The sequence below is a fragment of the Sycon ciliatum genome, chromosome 10 (genome assembly GCF_964019385.1).
Source record: "Sycon ciliatum chromosome 10, ocSycCili1.1, whole genome shotgun sequence".
Lineage (NCBI taxonomy): Eukaryota > Metazoa > Porifera > Calcarea > Leucosolenida > Sycettidae > Sycon > Sycon ciliatum.
Window position 1 is genome coordinate 28,078,365 of NC_088652.1, and position 24,611 is coordinate 28,102,975.

General features: G+C 50.8%; 1 protein-coding gene across 1 annotated transcript in view; it reads left to right on the top strand.

Moving 5' to 3' along the window:
• The window catches only part of LOC135825659 (uncharacterized), a 171,809-nt gene that overhangs the window by 97,348 nt on the left and 49,850 nt on the right, over window positions 1–24,611 (top strand). The window lies entirely within an intron of this gene.

Here is a 24,611-nt window from a genome sequence, read left to right on the forward strand (position 1 = left end):
CCTTTAACTCCGTGCCTCGTTCGAGATTTCACTGTTTGCTTGGGACACAGTTAGAGTTGTCCGCATCCGTCGGAACGCCATCACCCTATTAGAGCTGCGTTAAAGGGGAAGTATACCCTAAAATCAAAGTTTCACCAGTTGTAGTCTTCGGGGTGGTGAGTCGAATGGTCTTGGTCCGAGGAAGCTGAGACGCTCCCTTCCTCCTTTATTCCCAATCGAACTCGCGCACTTCCACCGAAACTGGGTGACTGCTGTGGTAGTCCCACTGAACTATGGCTGATAGTTGCATGACTCTTGTTGTAATGTATGTTTTGTCTCTGTCATTGATGCGCTTTCAGTAATCTGCTGATACTAGTATGCTAGAAGCATCCTAGACCTACCTGCACTGTGTTCCTTCTGTACGCATTCGCCACATACTTGGCATGCCCTATCCCTAGCGCTGGGTAGTACCATGCAGTCTACCAGTGACGTAGGTCTCACGTGATACTTGTTGTAGTGATTGTAGATCTAGATATTGACGGATCCTGGCGCAAGGTCGAGGAGATCAAGAGAGAGAGCCCGAGAATGGCGGCCAGACCCTTTATTATCCCGAACCGTTTTCCTTGTATTTATTCTTATTGCATGTATTGATTAATCCCATTGTTGGATTGAACCGTGTTGGCTGGTGTGAACTGAGTGACGAGTTGACTGAAACATTGGCGCAGTGAACAGGATTCTTTTCTTAGTAAGTCACTCGTTGAACTTGAAGTTTGTAGTTTCCACCACGCACGTGGGAAATGGCAGAAAAAGTAAAAGTCGGCGTCCGCCTTGACCTGGACCACGAGCTGGGAAACGACCATTTCCTTACTTGGCGTAGTCAGTTGGAGATTGGCTTTGCACTCCACGAAGTGAAGGATCAGGCGAAGCAGTATTTGGCAGCAGCTGCCAATTTAGGCGAGTCAGCAAGTCACTACTTATGGCAGAGCTACCCGACAGTGCCAACTACGGCAACTAATCCCTACAACGATCTTATCAAATTGTTCCAAGAATATTTCGGCTCGAAACAGAGCGCAGCGTCCCGTTTGGCGGAATTGTTTGCAGTCGAGCAACGTCCTGGGGAGACCATACAGGCCTTTCGGCTGCGGGTGCAAAAAGACATGAGGGTTTGCAACCTGACCAGCACTCGTACTGCCGAGGAACTACTGGGAGTTGTGGGAGTCCACCTGTTTGCACGGGGGCTCAGCTCTGCCAGTGCCCGAAAGAGTGTCTTGGAGCACGATGCGCAGGACTTGAGCTCCGCCGCAGCCAAGGCGCAGGCAGTGGTATTAGCTGAAGAGGGTGCCAAAGAAGCACCAGTGCCAGAGGTCAGCTATGCAGCTACGCGTCAACCTGGACATGCACCATTGCCAGCATCAGGCTGTGGGTATTGTGGAGAGACGCACGCTCCAGGCAAGCCGAACTGCCCAGCAGCGCGTATGTTCTGTGCCCAGTGTGGACGTAAGGGACATTTTGCATCGGTGTGCCGTGCCATCTGGTCGAGTGGACCGCAGTGCCCAGACCCAGTCGCAGAGCACGTCATCCAGGCAACACAACCGATCAGCACCAGCCGTTTCGTCACTCCGAACTGCTGCAGCATCACCAGCCGTACAGTCCGCCCAGCCACCAGAGGCCTATGAAACATTCGGGGTACAGGCAGGGAAGACCGGTTTCACTCTACCTCTGAGGCAGGTAACATTGGACTGCCGACACACCTTGTCGCTAAGAGTGGACTCTGCCAGCATGGTTTCCATCATCCCTAAGTCATTACTCCCATCGGGGTACGTCCTGTTACCGCCGCCATGCCCACTCCAGCCAGTGGGGACGCAACGCATAACAGCTGTGGGCGTGTTTGAGGGTAACCTGAGCTAACAGGGCCGCGAAACGACTGAGACTATCTTTGTAGTCGATGACGCACAATGCACTGTGCCAGCATTACTGGGAGAGCAGGCCTCCATCCGTTTAGGTCTTCTGGCATTGCCGATTTCAGCAGTTGAAATCCCAGCCTGTGCCGAGGGCCTAGCGTCACTCCCTGCTATGCGCGGCCCGATTACAATCGCTCTCGATCCGGATCACCCTCCGTCACAACAGTCATCTCGACGGGTAGCACCGGCACTGCTCACCTCGCTACGCCAACAACTAGATGCATGGCTAGAACAAGGAGTGGTCGAGATGGTGGAGGAAGTAACGGCTCAGGACTTTGTTTCGCCACTGGTAGCCACACCGAAACCCGACAAAACTATGCGCTGGTGCGTAGATTTACGACAAGTCAACGCAGCGGTAAGGCGACCGGGTGTGCAACTCCCAACAGCTGATGAGCTTCTATCTCAACTGTCAGGCGCACAGATGTTCTCGAAGCTTGACCTGAAGTCCGGGTATTCTCAGCTCGAGATCTCACCTGAATGTCGCCACGCCTTCGTGGTCGCCTCACCCTTGGGGTACTTCCGTTTCTGTCGTCTACCGTTCGGCGTGTCCAGCGGCCCTGAATTATTTCAACGTAAGATGGAGCAAATTCTGGCAGGATGTGAAGGGGTAGTCATCTACCTAGACGACATTCTGATTTATGCTCCATCATTGGAAGAGCATGATCGACGCAAGGCAGCAGTCCTCAATGTCACCCTGAATGACAAGAAGTGCGTCTTCCAGGTCTCAGAGCTGGAGTTTCTGGGACATCACGTCTCGGCGAAGGGCATTTCGCCAGGTCCATCGAAGGTTCAGTCACTCAGTCAGATGTCGGATCCCACCAATGTGGCCGAACTCCGAGCATTTCTGGGCTTAGCAACCTACGTGGCAAAGTTTATTCCTAACATTGCCTCGGTTGTCGCTCCGATGACAGCACTATTGTCTGGCGAGTGGAATTGGACATCGGCTTGCCACACCGCAGCTGAGAAGATACGCAGTCTGATTACTAGTGCACCTAACTCAATCTGCGCACCTATTCTGGCGCTATTTGACCCAACGCTGCCGACCCGCATCGAAGTTGACGCGTCTGGCCATGGCCTTGGAGCAGTACTCCTACAGCAGTCGCAAACAGATGGTCAAGAGTGGCGACCTGTCTATTACGCAGGCAGAAAGTTGTCAGATGCAGAGTCACGCTATGCAACCATCGAGCGAGAGGCACTGGCGGTCGCGTGGGGCTCTAATCGTTTCCGCAGCTTCATCACCGGCATGCCTGTGACCATTATCACTGACCACAAGCCACTGGTTCACGTATTTATGCCGTCGTACAAGCTAGCCTCAGCTAGTCTCCGAGTACAGCGCCTGGTGTTGAAAGTGCAAGACTTGACCCTAACCGTGCAATATCGCCCCGGCAAGTTGAATCACATTGCTGACGCATTGTCCAGGCTGCCGGCTGAAGATGCTGACCCGAGTTTCCTTCTCGTCCATGCTGTCACCGTGGCAGACGGTGTTTCAGCACATCGCCAGTTGATTGCCAGAGAAACAGCGCGTGACTCCACTCTGTGCTCAGTGCGAGATGCGCTGCGATCGGGTAAATGGCCGTCGGCGACAGAGCTCGCACCGTACCAAGCCCTTAGTCCGGAACTCAGCGTGTGGCCCTTTCCGAACTCATCGGACTTTCTCATTCTGAGAGGGGAAAGAGTGGTGATTCCAGCATCGGCAGCTCAACACGTACTGAACCTGGCTCACGAGGGACACCTTGGTCGAGACAGGACACTGGCTCAACTCAAGGAGACTGTGTGGTGGCCCGGTTGGAACACGGCAACTCGACATTTCCTAGCCAGCTGTACACCATGTGCGACAGAAGCAGCTATACGACCAGTACCGCTGAAACCACGCGACCTACCTCCACATGCCTGGCACACCGTCGCTATTGATGTGTTTTATTACCAGCAAAGCGCCTTCTTCAGCCTTCTGGACTTGTACAGTCGGTATCCAGCAGTTGTCCGCTTACCAGCTGAGAAGACCAGGGACATCATCAAGGCGCTGGAGCAGATCTTCACGCTGTTCGGCATGCCACGGCACGTCATCTCCGACAACGGTGCACAGTTCTGCAGCGACGAGTTCCGCAACCAGCTTGAATCGTGGGGCATCAGCCACGAACGCACTGTGCCTTACACACCACGTCAGAACCCTGTTGAGCGTCTCCACCGGACATTGAAGCAACATATGCGGAAATCCGGCATGCCACGAGCAGACGACGCTCTTCGTGTGGCGCTCAAAGCTGTTCGATCAGCTATCAACACCACTACCGGCAAACCGCCGGGAGATCTCCTACTACGAGGAGGTTATCGTACTCCACTCAGGCAGCTTCAGCCAGTAGATAACATGGCTACTGCCGAAGATGACGGCGAGATAGACGAGGAAGTGCGTGAACGCGATGCTCAGCACAAGGCAGCATCCAAGGTGACTTTCGACGCAGCTCACCAAGCAAAATCCCGCACTTTGGTGCCTGGACAAGCAGTGTTTGTCAAGCAACCCTCTGGCTCAACTGAGAAAGCTACCATCGTCACAGCAACACCACATGATGCAGTCATTACGACCGAAGAGGGAGTGACTTTCCGCCGTCATCTTGACCGTCTGCAAGTGGATCCGACGGAGGTAGTAGCAACAGCTACTCCGCTAGATTCCACAGTTCCATCAGCTCCCGGCAGTCCAACGGCCGCAACACCTAGTACTGTTCCGCCAGCTGCTGGCCGTCCGCAGCGTACGACTCGAAAGCCAAGTCGTTATCAGTAGACCGCTGGTCTTTTCTAAGAAGGGAGGAAATGTGGTAGTCCCACTGAACTATGGCTGATAGTTGCATGGCTCTTGTTGTAATCTATATTTTGTCTCTGTCATTGATGCGCTTTCAGTAATCTGCTGATATGCTAGAAGCATCCTAGACCTACCTGCACTGTGTTCCTTCTGTACGCATTCGCCACATACTTGGCATGCCGTATCCCTAGCGCTGGGTAGTACCATGCAGTCTACCAGTGACGTAGGTCTCACGTGATACTTGTTGTAGTGATTGTAGATCTAGATATTGACGGATCCTGGCGCAAGGTCGAGGAGATCAAGAGAGAGAGCCCGAGAATGGCGGCCAGATCCTGAGTGTCCTAATTTATTATCCCGAACCGTTTTCCTTGTAGTTATTCTTATTGCATGTATTGATTAATCCCATTGTTGGATTGAACCGTGTTGGCTGGTGTGAACTGAGTGACGAGTTGACTGAAACAGAACCTATCTCTAGATCTACAGGTCTGATGAACTTGCATAATATTTTCCGTGTGCCGATCACCAGGCAGGCAGAAAGTCCTTATCTACAATCAGTTCTACTGTTTGTGTATTTGGTCTGTTTGGCAAGCTGGTGTTATGAGTGTGGTATCTAGCCTTTTTCAGCAGATAAAAAACACAAATAGAATCCCAGAGAAGATGAACTTTCTACCCAGATTTAGGGGCCGTCCGCAATTGTCGATCTTTTTCACGAAGAGAAAAAGCTTCGTTTATGGGTGGGTGGGTTGGGGAGAGTTTCGTTTTGAAAAATATCGATAGCTGAAACATCAATCCATTCTAGCGGTTAAGTCAATATATTTTTCGGTGAAGGGAGTGGATGGGTGGGGAGGGTCAAAACTAAACTTTTTCGTTCCGTGAAATTTATCGTTAATGCCGGATGGCCCCTTAGTGCCCAGTTATGCGCCAGGCCTTATGCGTACTGCATGCCGATCGGCATTTAACCATCGCCACAACTTCTGCATCATGTGCTGCTACGATGTATCATACAGTCATGGTATTACACAGTAATGTCAACTACTTTTGACTTGGACACATTCGATAGCCACGTTTATGACCCGGTTTTATTGCAGCCACAGAGAATAGACTAACGGTGCAGAACCTTCACAGAATGTGTTGCGTCTAGCCACAGGCCCACAGAGTGATCACGCATCTTTTCAGATATACCGGTATTTGTGGACGTTCTAAACTCTGCTTCAAAAGTGGCTGAACATGCAGAGACTCCATTGTAGCCATTTCACACTGCTCACAAGTTACAACCAGGGAGTCGTAAAATACCGGTATTTTATGACTCCCTGCTCACAACACAACACACCACACCACCCAAAACCAGGGAGTCGTAAAATACCGGTATTTACGACTCCCTGCCAAAAACCGTCTGCTGGCTACATATTGCAGTGGTGTACCCGGGGGCTTTGGATGTTCAAGTACCCCCCTCAAATTTCCCACCTAGGTCAGCTTCATGCACCCATGCCACTAAACTCTGCAGCAGATTGTCCGATTTACGCTGCGAAATGACAGCTCATTGGAAAGGTCTTGAGTGAGGCAATCCACCGAGATGTGTGTGAGTTTGATATTAAAAAGAGCTAGATTACGCCCAACCTCTGAAAGAATAAAACTAATCATCGGGAGATATTCATGAAACTGACTCTTTCCCACAAACCGTTTTTAACCCTTTTTTGGCGGGATTATTATGATCTCCCCAAGTGACATGTGTTGCTTTCCACTCATTGTCTATGTCTCTAGTGATAGCTCACCGTGTGGCTGAGTCCGGGCGTGATGACAGGGTATAGGATATCCGTAATATCAAGAGTACATAATTCCCCAGAGTGCGCAACTGGGATGGGGTTGTGTTACGGTATACGTAGTCTTGGTGATATCAAGGCTGTCCCTTGTTTCATTCGGATTTTTCCGAAGCACTCCGATTAAGTTAACATGTTGTTCCGACAAATCGACCGAAAATGATTGTTTATGAAAGTGCATTAATCTGCTGTTTCAGGTCCTTCAAATCAGGGCGTAGTACAATATATGAATGTATGGTACTACTCCCTGCTTCAAATCTTCCAAAATGCCGCCTTGGTTTCTACAGTGGCTTACAAAGGCTTCCATTTTGTACAGTCAGGATGAGAATATGAGAATACAAAATGAGCAGAGAAGGAGAAATAACACGACGAATAGGACAACTGCAAGCTGGGGCATATTCGTTTTACAGGGTTGGACGCTCGGATCTGGTCCTACACGATGTACATGCAGAGGCAACTTTGAACTCACCGTTTTTCTTAGGTTTGTAGGCGTGTTCCTCGATCCTCAGCAGTCGAGTCGTGATTTGCTCAAATGTCGCGTTTGACTTCTAGCTTCTCAGGGATACTGCGACCGTAAAAGGAGCCTGGTGCTGCCAAAACTACACGCGAGTACGCGAGTGGACTTGCGCAGCTCTTCAACATACTTACAAGTTCAAGTCTTGGTGCTACAAATGCCATCTCCTGGTGCATGGTTGCCCTGAGCACTTCCCAGTACATGTGGCCCGTTCTTCATCGTCCCACACCGACTATCTCCCCCTCTCCGAGTCTGCTTGTACTTGTAGAGAGCTTTGTGACCTCTCTCTCTCCATGACTGATCCCTGACTGAGTCTCGAGCTCCGCTTTCTGCGCGATCATATCGACTAATTACTTTCATAAGCAATTTTCATCTCCTACCGCTCGAGGTCAAAGTGCAACCTTTGTGAAATTGTCCCCTATCGTGCGAAGCTTGACCGATCGCCAAAGCTGCGAAGAGATATTGAGCAAATAAAGTGTTGGTTAGTTGAGGCTTTCCAAGTAACATTAGTTGCCATGCTTGATTCCAGCACTGCACTCCTCTGTTTACCATGGTCTACATCATGGGACATTAGATCATCGGGTCTGAGGTGTACAGGTTCGCCTCGTGATTTTCGGCGAAGACAAATGAAAAGTTTATGTGTCAGTTTCTCGATCGGATGTTGCCGTTGTGAGAAGATTCTACCTTCCGAAACTGCCAGAGGAAATAATAGAGAGTCTCAGTTAGTGGTAGCGAAAATAGGGAGTTGCCTGATTTATCAGCTTTCCTTGAGTCAAGGCGTGACGGGAGGTGCATTGAGTGTGACACCATGTTGCATGTCGCCTTTGCTCCATAGCATGCGCATGTTGCAACTCACGTGCACCGTAAATGGCGGAAAGGTTCTGCTTCAGGTTGCTAACTGCAAGGCAATGAGGTAGAAATGTCACACCTAAGGTCGGCGCGTAGACTCTTAGTTCGTGTACAACAGCTCCATCCGAGTGGTGAAGTAGGTGTGAGTGGTACGGCGGTGCTAATGTTTCCAAACCGAACAGCACCTAGATAAATGAACATGCACGATATGCAAGCAGTCTCTGAAGAAACCGATCTCTTCAACTCCCTGCAACCTGCACATAACTCTGTCATGATTATGGGATATCTCGAAGGAATAACGTAGCGTCGGAACGCAGCGGACGACATTCAATTTTGGTGAGTTTCCTTATATCATTTCCGTTCTCTTTCTGCTCTGTTTTTGTTTGTGTTTGTTTGGAGTTGAGGCTTGGTAGACTTCTGTAAAAATTTACTAAAACATAATTTGGAAAGGATTGGGAGAACTTCAAATTCAAAGGATCAGTCGGGGAAGTGAACTGCCTGAAAAGAGAAAAAAACGCCAGACCCACCAGGACTCGAACCTGGGACCCTGCTTGTCATGAGCAATGCTCTAAGTCTAACCACTGAGCTATGGGACCAGGCTGAACCCAGAAGGCGCTGACAAGTTTTTTCACTCCAAAGGCAGTTCACAACACGTGCCACACATACTGATGGCACTTGGGTCTTTTTCCCTCCCCCAGGGGACCAACCACGGTCAGTTTCTGGAAACTACCAGAGGTGAAAGAAAGTGATTAAATTTGGAAAGAATTGGGAGAACTTCAAATTCAAAGGATCAGTCGGGGAAGTGAACTGCCTGAAAAGAGAAAAAAACGCCAGACCCACCAGGACTCGAACCTGGGACCCTGCTTGTCATGAGCAATGCTCTAACCACTGAGCTATGGGACCAGGCTGAACCCAGAAGGCGCTGACAAGTTTTTCACTCCAAAGGCAGTTCACAACACGTGCCACACATACTGATGGCACTTGGGTCTTTTCCCTCCCCCAGGGGACCAACCACGGTCAGTTTCTGGAAACTACCAGAGGTGTAAGAAAGTGATTAAATTTGGAAAGGATTGGGAGAACTTCAAATTCATTTTTCTCTTTTCACTCGGGCAGTTCACTTCCCCGACTGATCCTTTGAATTTGAAGTTCTCCCAATCATTTCCAAATTTAATCACTTTCTTTCACCTCTGGTAGTTTCTCTTTTCAGGCAGTTCACTTCCCCGACTGATCCTTTGAATTTGAAGTTCTCCCAATCTTTTCCAAATTTAATCACTTTCTTTCACCTCTGGTAGTTTCCAGAAACTGACCGTGGTTGGTCCCCTGGGGGAGGGAAAAAGACCCAAGTGCCATCAGTATGTGTGGCACGTGCTGTGAACTGCCTTTAGAGTGAAAAACTTGTCAGCGCCTTCTGGGTTCAGCCTGGTCCCATAGCTCAGCGGTTAGAGCACTGCTCATGACAAGCAGGGTCCCAGGTTCGAGTCCTGGTGGGTCTGGCGTTTTTTTCTCTTTTCAGGCAGTTCACTTCCCCGACTGATCCTTTAAAACATAATAATAATAATAATTATTATTATTATTATAGAGTAAAACCTGTGACTAACGACCATCACTTGGGCCAGAGAAAGCGGTCTTTAGTGGCAGGTGGTCCTTAGTTAGAGGTCTGCACCGCACAACCATCCATGAATGTGAGACCGTCCGTGCCTGGCGAAGTTGTCTGTAGTACCAGGCTGGTCGCTAGTCACGGTGGTCTTTAGTTACAGGTTTTATTGTAGTTCGAAAGTCACCCGATACAGTCAGTATTACGAGCATATAAAGCATTCCAGTTCACTGGATTCACCACACTATAATAAAGTTTATTTTTTTGGCAGGGAAGACCCGTTTTGTACAATCATGACCCACAGTGTTCCGTGAAACCGGCATGAATTATTTGCAGCTGCATGCACCACCGCACCTTGCTGAAATGTGCGCACAACTTGCACGTCCATGATGCTATGATTGAAACGGGCCTGATGGTGATTCTACAGAAGTGATAGTACAATTGTCCAAGTTCCATTTGGACGTTCGAAGGCGCTGCCTTTGAGTTTCCGTAAACAATCTGAATCAGTGTAGAATATGCGAGGTACTGTAAATATACAAATTTTCGGCAGCTATTTCATTTCGGCTAAATTCGGCACCGACCCAAAACGCCTAAGTTAAAACGCCGATGAAATTTTTCACAGCATCTGCCGCACTATACCATGCCCTCTACCCCACGCCGAAAATAAATCGCCGCCGAAATGTCAAAAATCGTGAAGTGCCGAAATTTTGTATATTTACAGTAACTGTTTGCACCGCAGGCTGAAAATGGAGTAGGCCTTGACAGATTATGCTAATATTTTCGTGAAATTATGCTTTTCGCATTGCTGAAAAAATTGCAGAATTATGCTATTTTTATGCGAAAAGTTATCATATTATGCCGCATTATGCTCACATATGCTGCCAATGTATAATGGTTCTGTGCAAAATACCAGGGGAATTTTTTGTAGAGGGCGTTGTACTGTAGTACTAGGAAAAGTTCAACGGGGTCAACGCACCGTCCGACCTAGCTACGACCGTCACTGATTGTAGTGGACTGGACATGTTATCAAGGGAGTCGTAATTTCTCGTAAACCTACGACTTCCTGGTACATCTACTTGTACTTGTACTTGTAGAACATGTACAACTGTATGGAATTTGATGCGAACAGGCAGATTATTCCAATTTTATGCGATTCGTATGCAATTTGCCTCGAATTATGCGATTATTCGATTTTGGTAGGAATTATGCGAAAAATTATGCTAGCATAATCTGTCAAGGCCTAAACCGGAGGGTTTATAAACACTCACATTGGCATAAACTTCATGTCGAACATTTGTATGGAGTCAAAACTTGTTCTCTAAGGCCTCGTTTACACGACAACGATTGAAAAACGTTTTCAAAAGAATACGCTTCCACAGATTTTGATAAGAGCGTTTAAACGAAAACGCTGAAAAACGTTTCAAAAATGTATCAAACGAAAACGGCTTCAAAGTGTTTTTCAATCGTTTTCGTTTCATTTCGTTCTCGTGTAAATGGCAAAAACGTTTTACTAGTACGAGCCTTGTACTCAAAACATGCCGCCGCCAGCCTGCGCCAGGTCAACTTATTGCACGTGACCATTGCGCGCCGAAAAACGTGTTGCAGTGTACACGATTATCGTTTTCGTGTAAACAGCAAAAGCGTTTCGAAAACGATTGATAAACGTTTTTCAACCGTTGTCGTGTAAATGGGCTCTCTAAGTGTCCTTCATGAGCTCCAGTCAAACAGAGAAGCATCAGCATTGCCCCCGGAACGGTCTGTGCTGCTGTCAATTCAATGCACACTTCATGCGCAACTTGTTCTCCATACCGTAGAATCCCGCGGATAAACCCACCCGCGTATATGCCCATGCCCGCGCATAAGCCCAGGGTTTGTTCGAACATCACACAGCTTCATCGTACAAGCCCACGGGCCTTGTAGGTCATACCGGGAGTCCATATCTTATGGACTCTTGGCCGTACCATGTACATGTACATGTACGTAGTACATGCACATTATAGTTTTTTTCGTACATTACAGCACACTCATCGGTTGTTTTTGTTTGCACAGTGGTTTTCAGCAATGTACTTCTCACTTCCTTGATACTTTTCAATAGCACAAATTGGTGTCGGCGTATAAGCCCATGCCCGCGTATAAGCCCATGTTCTCGTATAAGCCCACCGAAATGTCCTTGTGAAACAGATAAGCCCATGGGCTTATCCGCGGGATTCTACGATTCTACGGCATCCACCATACTAGTGGCCGCTGAAGCCAGGTAGTCCCGCTGAGGTAGTTGGCCGTGAGAATTCTTGGCAGCCGAAATTTACCTCCACAGAGAAGAAGCAAAGCGGCTATTCGATGAGATCATGCAACGTGGAACTATCATGTAAATTTGTTTTTCCTGTTTGAATAATCTTTTTTTAGCACCATAGATGTTTGGATGCAAGCACCCAAACTACCAACAATAGCTCATAAACTCACACTGGAGTTATTGTCTTACTTCCATGCTTTTACAGTCTTGATAATCATGAGCAACAACAGAGAAGGAAAAAAGGAATCTGACTTGAAAAACAACTAAAAGCACAACAACAGCAACAGCTGAGAAAACTAAAGTCAAAACGGAACTATAAGCCGGAACTGTAGTGTAGCAACATAATGCATAGATACACGGGAAAAGCAGAATGGGAACGAAAACACTCTAAATCGCAATGTACTAATCGTCTGTAGCTTCACGAACAAGCAACAAAGAAGTAGAGCGTAATCTTCTCTATAGCAGACTGCCGTAACTCTTCTGCTCAGGGAGTGCGCACCGCATCTATCGGGATGAGCACAGTGATAGGTCGGCGGTATTGCTTCCCTTTCACCTTCACGTCGACAACACGTGTTCTTCCGTCGGTGCCTGGGTAGATCGCTCCGATCCTCCCGAGGGGCCACTGGCCGCGAGGAGTGTGCGCGTCCAGGACAAGCACCACGTCTCCAATCCGGATGTTGGGAAGGCTCTTCTGCCATCGTTGACGTATGTTCAACTTTGGGACCATCTCTTGTAGCCAGCGCTTCCAGACCGCGGCTAAACAGCTCTGCAACACCCTCCAGGCTTTGAGGTGGTACGCCTGGCCATCTTCCTCGACCGCGGTCATCACGGTCGTCGATCCCGCTAGAAAGTGCGAGGGTGTTAGCGGCTCCGGGTCTTGTCCATCTCCACTCTGGGCCGTTAGAGGTCGACGATTGAGCTGAGCCTCAACAGTGGTGAAGGCAGTCTGGAGCTCCTCATCAGAACACACAGCATTGTGCAAGATGCCGACCAACGCTCTCTTGGCACACTTGACCATTGCTTCGAAGACCCCGCCGTGATGCGGTGAGCGTGGCGGATTGAACCTCCACTCCACGCCTTTGCAGGCCATGGTAGCGGCAATCTGGCTGTTCTTGAGGCTTTCGATGGCTTCTCGTAGCTCACGCTCGGCTGACACAAAGTTGGTACCATTGTCGGACACGACGAGATCCGGTACACCTCTTCTCTTCGCGAACCTGGTGAATGCCAGCAGAAAGCTCTCCGTGTCCAAGCCATACACCATCTCAAGATGAACTGCTCTGCTCTGAAGACACGTCATCAAGCAGAGATAGCGCTTTGCTCGACTTCTTCCTCTCCCTTGCTTCGTCAGAAAGGGTCCGGCGTAATCCACGCCCACCCGACTGAAAGCTCGGAAAGGCTCCTCGGTGCGGAAGTCGGGTAGTGGTGCCATCAGCTGTTGAGCAGGCTTTGCCCAAATCTTCTTGCAGGCCGTACACTGGCTCCGGTGCCTTTTCACTGCCGCTGGGCCATGTACAATCCAGAACTTCGAGTTCAGGGTCGACAACAGGTGGTTGACGCCAGCAGTGTGATTGTGAGCCGCATCCTCATGAGCGATTACAAGGGCTGTGACCGGATGCTTCGTTGGCAGAATGACGGGCCTACGGAGGCTGCTGGGAAGGTGATGTGCCGTGCTCAACCTGCCGTCCATCCGCAGTAGCTGAGGGTTGCTGTCATCCAGAACCGGTCGTAGGCGTAGCAGTGGACTTGACGCCGGGATGGACCGCTGACTTCTACACGCTTCAATCGTCTCATTGAACTCGTCTTGCTGAGCCTTAGCGAACCACACATCTTCAGCTGACTCCAGTTCAGTAACTGTGAGGGGCTGCACGAGAAACTTCTGCGGTTTTCTCGTACGCTGGTATTCGAGGGACACCATGGTGCCTTCCACCGCTGCCGATCCTCCAGTCTGCGGTGTGTCCTGCCTGCAGCATTTCCCTTTGCTGGCGTGCCGAAAGAACCTTCTGCACCACGCAGTGACACGCTTCAGGCGAATCCAGGAACTGTATCGATCTGGTTGGAGGCGGTCAATGCTCGGACCGGTGGCTAGCAGGGACGATGCTTGGTGGCGCTTGGTTTCTCCAGGCAAATTCGTCGGCACAACGATGTCACGGTTCGGCCATTCTGACGGCGGCGCTTGCAAGAAACTCGGGCCTTGCCACCACTCGTCACACGCTGCGAGACTTGAAGCTGTCATTCCGCGTGTTGGGAGGTCTGCTGGGTTTGACTTGCCGGGCACATGCTGCCACTGCTTACCAGAGGTCACTGTCTGGATCTCCGCTATCTTCACACCGACGTCTGTGGCGAACTTGCGACTGTAAGAACGCACCCAGAACAGAACATTCATGTTGTCCGTCCAGAAGAAGTGGTGCGCTACTGGGATGTCAAGAGCTGTGGCGACCTCCGTGCTCAAACGTACGCCCAGGGCCGCTGCCTTCAACTCGAGCTTCGGAATTGACATCTTCTTGATTGGCGTTGGACGACTCTTTGCCATGCACAGCGTGACCTTCACTTGTCCGTCTGGGTAGGTGACTCGCACATACGATGCCGCAGCGAACGCTGCATCGGACGCGTCCGTGAAGGTGTGAACCTCAGTGGCACATGGTTGTGGGAGTGCTCCTGCAAGCTTGAAGCAACGGTCAACTGACACTGAGGTGAGGTCCGGTAGCTCCGCGAACCACGTCTTCCACTTCTTCACCTCTGTTGTGCTGAGAGGGTCATCCCAACCATGGCCGGCAATACAGGCCTCTTGAAACAGGATCCGCGCTCTGATGGTGAACGGTAGCAGCTGGCCGCGCGGGTCAAAGATCGTCGCCATCTTCCGCAGGACCGATCTCTTCGTGATGGCATAGTCCTCGGCTGGCGCGTTATACACAAACGTGAACTGACCCTTGTCTGCCATCCAGGTCACTCCAAGAGTCTTGGAAACAGGCGGTGCGTTGTAAGCCGCGTCTTCTAACATGACCTGGGCTTGGGGTGCTCTGTCTGCTGGTGGGATAGCGTCGAGCACGGCTGCTGAATTACTGTGCCACTTGCGCAAGTGGAAGCCGCCTTTGCTGAGTGTTGCGTCCAACTTCTGCTGAATCTCTACTGCCTGGGACTCGTCCTGGGTAGCGTGTAGAAGATCATCGACGTAGAAAGCCTTGTGGACCAGCGCTGGAATGTCGATGCTGTCATCTCGGTCACCGCTGGAGAAATCCTCCGCCGTTTGCTCTGGTGGCGAGGTAGGGCGATGCCTTCATCCCGAAAACCAGTCTGTTGAACTCAAAGACTTCGGGCTCGCTGTTGTTGTCCTTTCGCCACAGGAATCTGGTGTACTTCCTGTCGTCTGGCCGGAGGCCAACTTTAAGGAACATCTCGCTGATGTCGGCGACGATTGCCACTGGCTCCATACAAAACCGTAGCAGGATGTGTACAAGGTCGCTCTGCAGTGGTGGGCCTGCGTGCATCTCCTCGTTGAGGTTACATCCACTCCAAGAGACGGCCGCGTCGAACACCACCCGCACCTTGGTGGTGACCTTGTCTTGGCGAACGATGGGGAAGTGCGGAACGAACCACTGATCTTCTCCATCCGCAGCTACCTCTTCTGCTGGCACTTGCCTAATGTACCCTTTTGCCATGTGCGATACAAGGACGCGGTTGTACTCTGCCGCGATGTGCGGCTTCTGTTCAAGACTTCTTTCTTGGCTACGGAGACGGCGCTCTGCCATTGGCCGGTTGTTCCGCACCTTCGGGCCATCCGCGCTGCGCCATGGGATGCCGACACAGTACCGCCCACCGCTATACGACAAGGTCGCGGTCGTCATGGCTTCTGCTTCCTGTTCGGCTGGCGTTCGGTACGTTGGGCTGACTCCGAGACCGACACTCTCGACATTCCATAAGTCTTTCACCAGGTCGTCCAAGCGATCGTCCGCCTGCTCCACGCTGTCACTCGGTAGACGGACAGCACAATGGGTGGCCACACGAGCTGGGTCAGCCTGAGCTGATGTCGGGCCGTAGCACACCCAACCGAGCGGGGTGAGTCGTGCCACTGGACTGCCGGGTGGGCCACATCTCTCCTCCAGAGCCTTGTGGAGCGGCGTAGCATTGAGGCCGATGAGGATACCAATCTTCTTACTATGGGAGACTGGGAAGTCGATCTCTCGTAGGTGGTCCCAACTACTCTTGCGCGCGTGCCACTCGATGATGTTGGAGTCTCCAGTTACCTGTGGCAAGACCCAAGCGTTCAATGAGGAAACATAGCTCCCGTCGATGCTGGAGATGGTGACTGTCGACTGGGTTGCATCTGTGCTGACGCTGTTCCCTCCTAGCGTCTGGACCTTCAGTGGTTGCGATGCTGGCTGGATGCCAAGAAGATCTGCAACGTCCTTCTGGATGTAGCTGGCTGTCGACCCAGAGTCGAAGAGAGCAGTACACTCGACCACTCGGTCCTCGTTCTTCAGCAATACTGGCACAGTCATGAATGAGATCCCATCATCGATGAACGTTGTGCTGCTAGACGGGTGCAGGACTGAGTCTGCACTGGCATGGTAGGTCACCTTCTCGCTTGTAGGCGTGCCGTTGGCGGACGCTCCTGCGGTGGTGCGTGTGTTGGAAGCGCTCCCTTTTTGCTCTATGTGCAGCATAGCATGATGCGTCTTCTGACAGACCGTACACTTGCCGGTGTCACACTTGTACGCTCTGTGCCCGGGCCGGAAACAGCAGATGCACAGACTACTGCTCTTGACTAGCTGCCAGCGATCAGGGACAGACATCTTCTCAAAGGCAGGACACCGCTCCAGGGGGTGACTGCCGCTGCACTTCAGGCACTGTGCACTCTGCTTGGGGGGACCGGCAGCATACCATCGCTCCGCCCCCCTAGGGTTCCATGGTCGGTACTGAGCTGGACGCTGCGGTGGCTTGGACAGTGCAGGCTTCTTCTGATCTTGGTCAGACTCGGTCAGCCTGGCATCAACTTGACGCAGGGTGTGCACTCGCTTCATCAACCAGGTGGATAGTGTCTTCACGTTCGTTAAAGAATCGTCATGAGACTCGACAAACCTCGTCAACATCCCGCGGGGAAGCTTCTGCGTGATTGCGATGTAAAGATCACGGCCTGGTGGTAAACTGGCAGTTGACATGTTCAACAGAACATTCCGCAGTCTGACGGCCAACTGCTGCAGCTTGTCGGAGTCCCTTTCTGAGGTGATCCGTGGAAGTGCTAGAAGTTCCTGCTGTTGGCGCTCGAGCTCGCGGTCATTACTCCCATACCACTCATCTAGCTCCTTGAGCGCAGCGCTGTATGCGCCAGGGCCATCCAGCAGATCCGCAATCAGGTCATCTGCCGTGCCACCTTCTAGAGCTTCCCATCTTGTAATCTTCTGAGACCATGTGGTCGTCGTCCACCAGCCTCAGAAACTTCTGCCTCCACCTGATGTAGTTCTTCTGTGAACCATCAAACTTGGGTAGTTCCAGTGGCTGGATCTGATGTTGGCTGATACCACTGAAGGGTGCACTCTGAACGCCCTGTACCCAGCTGCTCACTCTGTCAGCTTTTCCACGTGCTGTATCTGAAGCTGCCTGAGGCCACGATCTTCCCAAATGACCTTGTACTACTGGAGTAATCTCCATACTACTACCACTAGGCTTGTCAAGCCCTACAGCGACCGGAGCTGGCGTCCTGTCAACACCGACAGGGGTGGACACTTGTGTTTCAGCAGGAACGCTGTCCTGCTGTTCGGTCGCTTTGTCTGCGGTGGAGCCATCTCCATCAAGGCGAGAAACGCCACGGCTCTGGAGAGTCTCAGACTTGAGCTCCCCGTTCAACCGGTCATCGGTTTTGAACGCTTGAGCTACAAAACCTGCAGCGGGAGGACCAGCAGAGACGCTTCGCTCCGTGACTGCCTGGTCGTCATCGTCAGTCTCATCATCAGACGCCACCATCTTCCCCGCAAACAACGCCAGGCTCTCAGCGCAGGTCTGAAATGACGCATCAGTGGACGGCTCCGTCTCCTCCGGACGTCCCTCTGACTCTAGTTCGTCTCCTTCAATGGAAGCCAACTCGGCGTCTAGCTCCAGCTGCAGGATTCTTTTCTGTCGCTTGAGCTGCTGGACTTCAAACTCCTGCTCCAGCTTTGCTAGCTGCACCGCCGCCTTCAACTCCGCTCTGCGACGCCTGGAAGCAGTAGAGGAAGCGGACGATGTCAGGGAAGAGACACTACTCTTCGTATCGTCTAGCTCTGCCTCAGGCTCTCTGAACCTTACTGGGGGAACACCCTTCGTGCTCCTGCTACTTTTTCTAGGTTCCGCCATTTCTCTAATCACTGCACTGGTAGATCTACGAAATGACAACTCTCGAACCGATTCGGATCCACTGATCCGGCTCGAAGGACCAGATGTTTGGATGCAAGCACCCAAACTACCAACAATAGCTCATAAACTCACACTGGAGTTATTGTCTTACTTCCATGCTTTTACAGTCTTGATAATCATGAGCAACAACAGAGAAGGAAAAAAGGAATCTGACTTGAAAAACAACTAAAAGCACAACAACAGCAACAGCTGAGAAAACTAAAGTCAAAACGGAACTATAAGCCGGAACTGTAGTGTAGCAACATAATGCATAGATACACGGGAAAAGAGCCGGCACACGCACGCAGCGCACGCGCACGTACGCCGCGCGCGCAGCAAAGTGAAAGTCTAGACATCAGAGCATGAATACATGAATGCGTGACAGCAAGCGCGCCTCAGGCACCAAGACACAAGATCACTACAGACATAACAGAGAGATGAAACGCACACAGCAGATCCTAGAAAAACACAAACTGGAGCATGCAGGCAACTGAACACAAGTCGGACAGAGCTGGATAGTAATTATAACACTGAATGCATGAGAGAGTAGAATCACCTGAACAATATCCCTCACACACTCATACTCAGCCCAAGGCACCAAGGAATTGTTTTGGAGATAGTGTGCTGCTTCGAGTAACTGGTCTTGTAATGCAAAAGCTCGAAGAGCTGGAAAGCAATGCCAGGCCACTGGCAGCAACTGGCTCGCGAGGAGCCGCAATAAACCCACATTGTGCCACAATGGGGTTGCAAGGCAAATCCAATGCAATTGGCAACAACTGGCTCGTGAAGAGCCGCAACTAGCGAAGCAAGTGACCAGTTAGGAGCGATAGAGCTAAATGTTCCGTAGTACCATTAGCAAGATAAGATGGGAGGGATGGAGGGTGAAAGTTTGATGCTGGCACAAGCTAAAAGTCACCACCAATTAGACTCGTCTTTGAAGTGAAGCTAACAGCAAGAAAGAAAGAGAAAGTTCAAAGGAAGCAGTTGTACGACGTCAGGCTAAGCGCGCCCGAATCCATGCGCTGGCAGTGTGAGTGCAGTGAGCAAAAGTTCAAAGGAAGCAGTTGTGTGACGTCAAGCTAAGCGTGCCCAAATCTATGCGCTGGCAGTGTGAGTGCAGTGCGCAATGCACTGATGCAGCGCTGCGCGACAGATGCAAACATGGCAGTGTGATCGGTGGATGCTAACACACACTAACTACATTACTGCGACATTAGCACCATATCCCTCACACACTCATACTCAGCCCAAGGCAACAAGGAATTGTTTTGGAGATAGTGTACTGCTTCGAGTAACTGGTCTTGTAATGCAAAAGCTCGAAGAGCTGGAAAGCAATGCCAGGCCACTGGCAGCAACTGGCTCGCGAGGAGCCGCAATAAACCCACATTGTGCCACAATGGGGTTGCAAGGCAAAGCCAATGCAATTGGCAACAACTGGCTCGTGAAGAGCCGCAACTAGCGAAGCAAGTGACCAGTTAGGAGCGATAGAGCTCCACAAAGCAGCAACACTATTCCCGAACCACCCCCCAGCATTAAGAAATTATCGAGCAGTGACATTCCTATGCTAGGACTTCAGGGATGGAACATAAACTGTCCGTGCAAAGAATCAGATAAGGTCACTCACTGAGGCAAGCTGAGCCGAGATCTTGGACTTGGTCTCCATTGGAATTCGCATATAGCGTAGACACACATCGCTCTGCCACCTGCCGGCAGAACGAATCAGCGAATCGGGTATCCCTGCCATGGCAGCGGTAGTAGCTGCGCCAATTCGGAATGAGTGTCCCGAGTAGAGTTCGATGTTTGGCACCGCAGCCTTTTCAAGCAGCAAGCGCACAGTACTGGTGAAAACAGCTCTGGATAACGGCCCACCCTTGGCAAGTACATACAGAGGAGTGGATGCGTTTCGACTGCCAATCATCGCCAGGTAGCGTAGCATAGCATACACCGGGCAGTAAGGGCGACCGGCCGGTCCAATGACAATGTGGACTCCCTTTCCAAATTGGTCTGTCTTTGATCTCTTTAGCAGGATGGTCATGCTGCCCGACTCAAATCTGATACACTCTCTTGTAAGGCCCTCTGTAAATTCGGAGCACCTTAGGAAACCAAAGAATGCCAACAGCACAGCAGACTTTAGGAGAACTCGGTCATGCTCGGGCAACACGGGGAGGTGATCACAGGCATCGACTAATTTCCTTAGAGTTGGCATAGTTATGGGCAATCTAGGCTTTACTGTCTCGGTCCCATGGCACCGTTGAACACCCTTCAACACTCTCTTGAGAAGCCAGGTCTCGATCAGGGGATCCTCTAGACCCTGTTCAATGTGTGCATTCCGTACAGCTTGCAAATAAACAGATATCGTGCAAGGGTGGACAGAGCGAGCAAGAAAAGCGCAAAAGCAGCTGAGGGTAAGATCAGAAGCTGGGTAAGGTTGCAGATTGCAAAGGGAGCAGAAACTGACAAAACGACGCTCACCGGCAGAGTAGGTGCGTCTGGTATTAGGAGCAATTGCACAGGCAGCGTACTTAGTAACTTCGCTCACAAGACTGCTGGAAGACGAGCACGGTCTGGACTCGGCCGCGCTAACGGAGCATGACGTCGAAATTCCTGCATAAGAAAACGAGAGAGGCAATCTGCAATGACATTCTTGGAGCCAGCAATGTGCACAGCGCTAACATGAAAGTTGAACTCATAGCAAACGAAGAACAGTTCGCGTAGCAACTTCATCACAGCTGGGGCTTTGCACGTGCCCGAACGGATGCAGTCCACTACCGCCGAGTTGTCGCAGTGTACCCGAATCCGGAGCTTAGCCCATTCGTCGCCCCATGTGGCGCAGGCTGCTACGAGGGCAAACAGCTCCTTCCACTTGATAGACTGCAGCATCTGGGCACTGTTCCATGAACCTTGAATCCACTTCCCGTTGTTGTAAGCACCCCAGCCGTGAGTACCACTTGCATCTGTGTATAGCTGGAGATCTGGTGATGGGGTCCAGTTAGGGTGCAAGAAGAAGGATTTCCCGTTACACTCACTTAGTAGCCTCATCCACCATAGCAGGTCATCCACGCATTCTTGGGTCAAAGTTATTGAGTAGTGTGGTTGCTGAAACCGTGAGCAGAGGGACCACAGACGACGCATGAAGGTACGGCCTGGAGTGATGACACGGGCAGCAAACGAGAGCTTACCCAATAGGGACTCGAGTTGGCGTTGGGATATCTTCCGGCTGTTGATCGTGCTGGCCAATAGCGATCGGAGGTCGTTGAGCTTGTCCATGGGGAGCCTGGCCTCGAGCCGCTCGCAGTCCAGAATAATGCCGAGGAACGTCAGTGACCTCGCGGGACCTTCCACCTTTGCTGGCGCTAGCGGCACGCCCAAATAGATGAAGGCTCGCAGCAGGATTGCTAGTTGACGCTGGGCGACAGTATGGCCAGTTGTGACGTTTAGGAAGTCGTCCAAGTAGTGGAATAGGTCGGCAATGGAGAAATGGTTCCGGATAATCCACTCTATGGCCGAGGCAACGGAATCGAAAATGGCTGGGCTGGAGCGAAGCCCAAACGGTAGCACCCGCTCGTAATAGTAGTTGCCTTGCCAGAATATGCCGAGTAGTGAGTGATCTTCAGCACGAACTGGGATTTGCCGGAATGCACTTTTGATGTCCAGCTTTGCGAGGTACACCGGCTGAGGTGAGGACATAATAGACTCGATTGCATCGTCAAAACTGATGTAGTGCAGGGAAAACTGGTCAGCTGGAACTCCGTCGTTCACACTATTACCGGCGGGGCTAGAAAGATGGTGAATCATACGAAGCTTGCCGTTCTTCTTCGGTACCGCGCCGACACCAGAACAGCGCATGGAGGTGAACGGGGCTGCACTAAAAGGACCAGCAGTTTCGCCACGCTGGCAAGAAGCATAAAGCTGGTCAGAAATAAAGGAGGCACAAGCAGCAGAAGATGGCAGATTGGCAGACTGGACAGAAACGTCGCGTGAAGCAGTGAAACCTATGCTAAAGCCGTAGCGCAGCCCGTTTAGCACATAGGAAGCAAATTCTTTATCGGGGTGATGACGCAATAGAAGCTCAAAACGAGAGACATGCAAAGGGGTATGTACAGAGGAGTTATTAATGTGAGGGGGAACAAAATTATGTACACATGCAAGAGTTATTGGTTGCTCAGGCTGGGATTGCAATCCCGAACTACTGGGCTGGTCGCTGACCTTTGCTGGAACACTTGCTGCGGGGGTGGTCCTTGCCACAGCGGTTGCAGATGTGGGAGAACCAGCAATTTGACCAGCTACACTTGCCAAGGTTGAAGTTTCGGCAGATGACGGCACCTGCGTTGTTGCGGGTGAGCAGTGAGGATGATGATGTTTGAGCTTGGTGTGCATGTTTGGGACGAAAAGGACACATGTTGCTTGCAGCCGCGGGGTGGACAAGGCTGCACGACTGACATCTATGCCTGGCCTTGCCTGTGATGCACAGCTGCCATGTATTTATGTCAATCGTATCAAAGCGCTTGCCAGGTTGTGAAGCGACAAGCCTTCGAAATTGCTGGTCATACATAAGCCAAGCCTCTGCAAAATACTGCCTGTTGGCCGCCAAGATCATGCACTGGTATGACAGGAGTTCTGCTGTGCGGTGGGGTGCATTGCTGATCACAACATGCATATACAGAGACCATGCTTCTAACCAAGTGGCGATATCGTGCACACGTCTACGAACCGGGCGAGTGGTGTTCACCTCTACGACTTCCAGTGCACCCCCGGATGAACTGGATCTGAGCTCGAACGACTTATTGCTATCAACTGCCCCCAAGATCTCAGGCAACAATTGGTCGAAGTCCACAAACTCACCTCGCAATATCCTATCCTGCGCCGACTTTGGGACGTGCAGATTTCCAGCGTGAGGCGGTGTGGAGCACGCAGCACCCATGCCAATGTCGGATGACGCAGCTGGTGGTGCTGGTGCCGCACTTGGCTGCGACAGAAAAGAGGCTCCAATCTCGTCTGTGATGGCAGAACGAACTTCAGCCCGAATAAGTTCGCGAATACCAGTCGGATCCAAGGTGACTGGGGGATCGGCGAGCACCTCGCATGTATCCACAGTGGGTTCGGCAGAGTCGTTTGCTGAAGGTTGAGTTGGACCCAGGTTTTCTCTCTCCATGTCGTCCAGCAATCTCTGAACCAGAATGGATTTCTTTCCGGTGGTCAGCAGACCTCGATCGTCCAGCTCGGCTCGCAGTTCTGCCACCCGCATCCGATGCACAATAGACGACATTGTTTCAGGCACCAACAGTACGAGCTGAACACAATCGAAGAGTCTGGCTAATTAGTTACTCAAAGCTACCACAAGCTAGAAGCCAAACTGAAAATTTGGTGCTGGCACAAGCGAAAGTTTGATGCTGGCACAAGCTAAAAGTCACCACCAATTAGACTAGTCTTTGAAGTGAAGCCAACAGCAAGAAAGAAAGAGAAAGTTCAAAGGAAGCAGTTGTACGACGTCAGGCTAAGCGCGCCCGAATCCATGCGCTGGCAGTGTGATTGCAGTGAGCAAAAGTTCAAAGGAAGCAGTTGTGTGACGTCAAGCTAAGCGTGCCCAAATCTATGCGCTGGCAGTGTGAGTGCAGTGCGCAATGCACTGATGCAGCGCTGCGCGACAGATGCAAACATGGCAGTGTGATCGGTGGATGCTAACACACACTAACTACATTACTGCGACATTACTAAAAAAGGAAGTGGTGGTGAAGTAGATGCAGGGATTTTACCAAGAGTTATGTACTCTTGCTTTAACATGCTGACAGTCTGCACATACACTATCTAGAAGATGAATGCGGGCTAGAGATGCATTTTCTACTCCGCCGGCCGAGACACAGTTGAGCTGGTTTATACCACACTGGATTTCTCGCTACTGCAGGCTTCTGTATTCTTCTGTAACTTTTGTCTTCTGGTCACAGGCAATGAGGTTAGTGGACAGTAACTGGTGGAGTTAGTGTACAGTAACTGGTGGAGTTAGTGGACAGTAACTGGTGGAGTTAGTGAACAGTAACTGGTGGAGTTAGTGGACAGTATAGCGTAACTAACTTGTAGTTTCTTGCTCCTTTTTCTTTCCTTTAACCCTTTGAGGTGCCATTAATTCTGACTACGTTCTCCATCCGAGTGATAGAGGTATCTGCTGGATTACATTGTACTTCCAGTAAAATCTGCATTCCCAACCCAGTGTTTCTCCTAACCATACAACATCCTACCCGTACATGTTATGAGTACATGTATGCAAATCTAACACATATGAACACAAGCTTAAAGCATGCACTGCCCTGCGTCATCGGGGTCTCATTCTTCTTACAAGGTGTAATTATGTGCTGTGCACACGTCAGATCATCTGATAGGTATGCTATGCACTGTCTAGTCAATACCATGATAACCACACCATCAACCTCTCCATCACTCACTGCCCTAGTCACC